The sequence below is a fragment of the Spermophilus citellus genome (assembly GCF_964194105.1).
Source record: "Spermophilus citellus genome assembly, chromosome: 5".
NCBI lineage: Eukaryota > Metazoa > Chordata > Mammalia > Rodentia > Sciuridae > Spermophilus > Spermophilus citellus.
In genome coordinates this window covers 11,226,522-11,231,585 of record NC_138186.1, presented here as the reverse complement: position 1 = coordinate 11,231,585, position 5,064 = coordinate 11,226,522, and positions in this window count along the sequence as shown.

Genomic DNA, 5,064 nt, shown 5'->3' with positions numbered 1-5,064 from the left:
TAGTGCACTGCAGTCTCCTTTTCTTTCTGCTCTCTGGATTCCCCCCCCCCCTTCCGTCACTTTTCTCCTTGCCGCCTTGAGGCTGGTCTTATGCCCAAGCCCTCTCTCCCTCCCAGGCACAAGTCTGCCATTCTCCTTTTTTACTTTTAAGTGCAATGTTCTGAGGACCTTGCTGGGCTCACCTGACCCTGGGAGACGGCTGAGAATGTGAAGGCAAGTCCAGTTTGGGCTGCCGTCACCTCCATGTGGCTGCCAATTGTCCAGGCCCTGTGCAGCACATTCCGTTGCCTGGTAGTCAGCAGACCCCCAGAGCTGCTCTCTGGGTGATTTCTCACAATGGCCCTTGTCTGCTCCAACCTGCCATTCATCCCCTCCGAACAACCCCCAAACTGGCCTCTGTATTCTCCAGTGCTGAGATTGCTGCTGAGATCCGGGAACAGAACTCTAAGGGCCCAACAACTTCCGCCCCCACCTGGGTAGGCGTTGCCATCTCTCACAGGGAACATTTCTTTTGAGAGAGCTTTTCCACCTATCTTGACATAAACCGAGAAGGTTCCAGAGAACCACCTGGAGGGCTTTACAGGTGTGTCTCCTGGATTCTGGAGGCACCAGGATTGAGGTGATCTCTAAGCTGAGAGAGCTGTTTGTGTGGCAAGAAAAGGAGGCATTCAGAGTGTTGAGTGGTTCCAAGAGTTGGTGAAGCACAAGTGCCTTAGTTCCCTGAGGGGGCAAAGAGACACAATAACCGTCCCCCACCCCCAGGGGCTGAGGACAAGGGAGCATCAGAAATCCATACCTGAGGGCCAGAGTGAGTGGCCAGCCAGCATCAGCTGCCATGTTAAGAACTGCAGTTAGGAGCTCTTCAAAGACGGGGAAGAGTATTTAAAAAGAAAAAAAAAAAAACACAAAATCACCCCACAAGAGAGCCAGCCCGTACTCGTTGACATCCCCAAGGGCACCAACCCATAATTACAGCTGACCTTCCTTGAATAGCATTGTTCTTTGGGCCCCAAGAGACCTGCTGTGGTCTGGGTGTTGGTGTCCCGCGCTCCCCCAAGTTCATATGCTGGAAATTAATATACAGCATGACTCTGTGAAGAGGTGGGGCCTTTTGGGGAGTAACGGAGGCACGATTAGGGATTGGTGGTCTGTAGACTTGGAAGGGCGCTTCCTGGCCCACTTCCTCCATGTGAGGGCACAGCTACAGGCATTGACTGTGCAGTAAATACTGAGCCCTCACCAGACACTGAATCTGCCAGTGCCTTCATCCTGATGCCATCTGCAGAATAATGAGAACTGAATTTCTGTTATTTAGAAATTACTGCATCTAAGGTTTGGTGTTATAACAGCACAAATAGGCTAAGACAGGAGGTGAAACACCGGACAGTGATGGGAAAACTGATCCAGGCAGAAGAATGAACGCTGGCTGCCCAGCTCCCCTTCCCAACCTCAGGTGCCCAAACCTGAGCCAGCCTCCAGGTGCTGTTGGGAAGAGAGCACTGATTTGAATGAGAGGGTCAGGTTTCTCGGTTTGATTGGATTACACTTTATAATAACTGAAAAATGAGACACGTCCTGCATCCCCGAGAAAGACTAGGAAGACTGTTCAATGGATTCTATTCAGTCATGGGGAATAATAATATCGACGATGGCAAACACTGTCATTATACCTGGTGTCTCACAAGTATCAACTCATTTAATTCTCACAACAATCAGATCAATCGTTTCATTATTCTCATTTCATACCTAAGGAAGCTGTAGGCCAGAGAGGTTAAGAAATTTGCCCAAGTTCTGAAGCTGGTCAGTGGCAAAACTGGGATTCAAATTCAGGCTTCTGAGTCTATTTGTGGAACTAAAATGCTTTCCTGCTGCTGAATCCTCATTCCTATTCTTGATCAAACCTGACCTGACATCAAGCCACAGTTCCAGCAGTCCCAACCCAAGAGCTTGCTTGGCCGTCCCAGCAGAAGGGGCCTCCCCTGAATTGTGATTTCTGGGGTATGTCATGGCTGCAGCATGGCTACCACCCTAGTCAGTGGGAGCCGCCTCAGCAGGATCACCCTCAGGACCCTTGGCATGTCTGTTTCATACCTTCAGGCTGGCTGTTATAACCTCTTGAAGGTGGGCAGGGTGTTTGGAACCTTCCAGAAATGATTTGAAGTCCAGTGAAAAGAGCCAGAAATCAATCCACAAGAAACATTTTTTTTTTTTAATGTAAAATGACATGGGGTTCTCTATAACTGAAGGAGATTGATTTTCTTCCATGGTTTAGAAACTAGATCTAGATGTCATTCCAACGAGATTCCTGCCTTCACACACACACACACAAGACGTGTCCTTACTGGAAAGCACATAGTCCAGTAAGGGATGTATGCAGGATAAAACTCATTCAGAAGACTATGCTCCTTTTTAAAAGATGCATTTTCCTAACCACACTCATCACTTTGTTAGCAATCTTTATTTGTCTTCGCTCTGTACAACCAAATAATGGAATTATGAGAAAAGAGATGTGTGTCTCTGACTTTTGTATCCCCCTTTTAGGCCAAGTGTGTAGCTTAGCGATTTGGACATAAAAAGTACAAAATAGGAATGCTTTCACGAGGCTGGCGATGTATTAGGGTCATTTTCCATCCAAGCAGAGTTAAGAGGGGGTTCCAGCCAGGGAGATGATGCAAGGTTCGAAGCTGAAGGGAGGGATCTGATGGCAGGACAGCGAGAGAAAGAGTTGGCCATTGAGTGGAGAACCTCTCGGGACAGGGTGCTCTCTGTGGGATTATGGGGGACAGAGTTAGAAATTGTTTTAGGGAAGACTGGATATTGACCTTCTTTTCCAGTGTTTTCGGGTTTTTGAAAACCACAGTTTTCCCTCTCCCCGCCCTCCCCCCCCAAGCCAGGTGGAACAGATAAGAGTTCTCTGGCTATGCCTGGGATGGGCTTCCTCTTGGGGCTCCTCATACATACAGGCCTGGCACCAGGAGGAACCTAGGGTTCTTCCACACTGGTGTGAGCCATTGGTGTGGACACTAGGAGTCCCCTGGGTGTGTGTTCCTTTTGCACATCTGTGTAAGTGTAATTCCCAGCGTCAGGGTTCTGTCTCAATAACGGGTTCATACAACTTCAAATTTCTCCTTTTTCCACAAAATAAGACGGCTGTCCCCAAGGCCTACCCTACCCAACAGCCATTTCTCCTCCTTCTTTGCTAACAGAATCTAACTTCAGTCAGGGGAGCTGTACTCAATAACGCCATGATTGGTCTAAGGCCAGAATTGGCCAAACCTACCTACCAACTCTTGTGGAAAATAAAGTTTTATTGGAGCACCAATATGTACATTTGCTTCTTTATTATCCATGTGGCTGCTTTCAGAGTGAATGGTCATAACAGGAGACCGTATGGGCAAGAAAGACTGAATTATTTAGTATTTGATCCTTTACAGAAAAAGGTTGCAGATCTTTGTTCTAAGGCAGCCATAGCAATCTTATTTCCTCACAATAGATCAGAGTTAGACCTACAACCACTTTGGGGAAATGTAGAGAAGTTTTACTGGAAACATCTGAGAGAGAGATTTACCTTCCTGATAAGAGAGAGGAACTTGAGGATAACATTTTTTTCCCTCCTCTCTTCCATTCTACATGAGAAGATATGATGTCTGGAGTCTAGGCAGCCATTTTATTACTAGAAGGAATAATAATACATGAACCTGATTTATTGATGGCATCATTAACTCACCCATCCTTGGACCACTGCCGCAGTCTGGCTGGGCACAAAATCACGAGCCACTCACAGCCTTGTAGATTCAAACAGCAATTCTTTATTCCTGAACTCACACCGGCACTCTACACACGTTCTGGGGAAATCCACGTTCTGGGCAAAATTCACGTACTCCACCAGGCTCTGAATCCCAAATACTTTCTCAATCCCCCCCCCCCCCCAGAACTCAACGGGAACTCAAGGAGCAGGTGGGCACTTGAGGCAGCAGGATACGCCCTATTCCCAGCAGGGTACACCTTAAACCTGGAACCGCCCTGGTCCTTGAGCAAGGTCACCTTACTCAAGCATACATGCAATGTCACTGCAAATGACCTGGGTCCAAAGGCAAGCCCATTTCCACAATGGAGAGTCCTTCCTCTAAGCAACATGGAGTAGGCTGACAAAGAAATTGTCATTCGTCATTCCTACTTGGCAATGGCTCTCAGCATCTCCCCCCTTCTGATTAATTAAACAACAAGCAATGTGGCTTAAGGACCGTGCCTGGTAGGTTGTCCAATTCAACATATGGTTCTTACCCGTCATGTGAAAAACTGACCTCTAGGCGTCAGCCTCCTGTCTTAGGTTGATACCACTGCAATTGGGTCATACCCGTCACTGACTACCGGTCCAGCATTCAGCCATACTTGTGGATAGGCCTATGCACCAGTGGGGGGGGGGGTGAGGTTCTTGGCCTCACCTCTGTTGGCCCCAAAATTTTAGACCATCACTAGCAGAAGGGAGGAGGATACAGAAATGCCACAACACCAAGCCAATTGATGGCTCCTTTGGAAAAATTGTATCACTAGTGACACCATCAGCAAAGATATGCCAGCACCACCACAATTCGCTGCACCAAACGATAGTTCACAATGTATACAAGTGATACATAGTCCAGGAAAGTTCTGCAAGCAGTTCAAAGCGGAGGAGTCTATCAATATGTCCATTTCCTCCCAAAGTAAATCGAGTCCTTGATTGAGCATTACTTGTTGAGTTATATTCATTGATGCATCAGTTTATACAGTTTACTGTGATAGCTATCATAGAAGCTGTAGTTTGGTTCTATCTTTGTCTTCACCGGCACTGGGATAGAGATAGGAATTCTGGCAATGATGCTAAAGAGACATTATCCTGAACAGAATTATTAAATATAGTGAAAAGGAAAGGTGAAAGTAAACAAACAGATCTGTTAACCTCCTTTAAAAACAATCCTTAACAGCTGTTTACCTAATTTAAATTAGTAAACAAACAGATCTGTTAACGCAGCTTGAAACAAAAATGAAATAAATCAAAACAAGAACACATTGTTTTTTGAAATG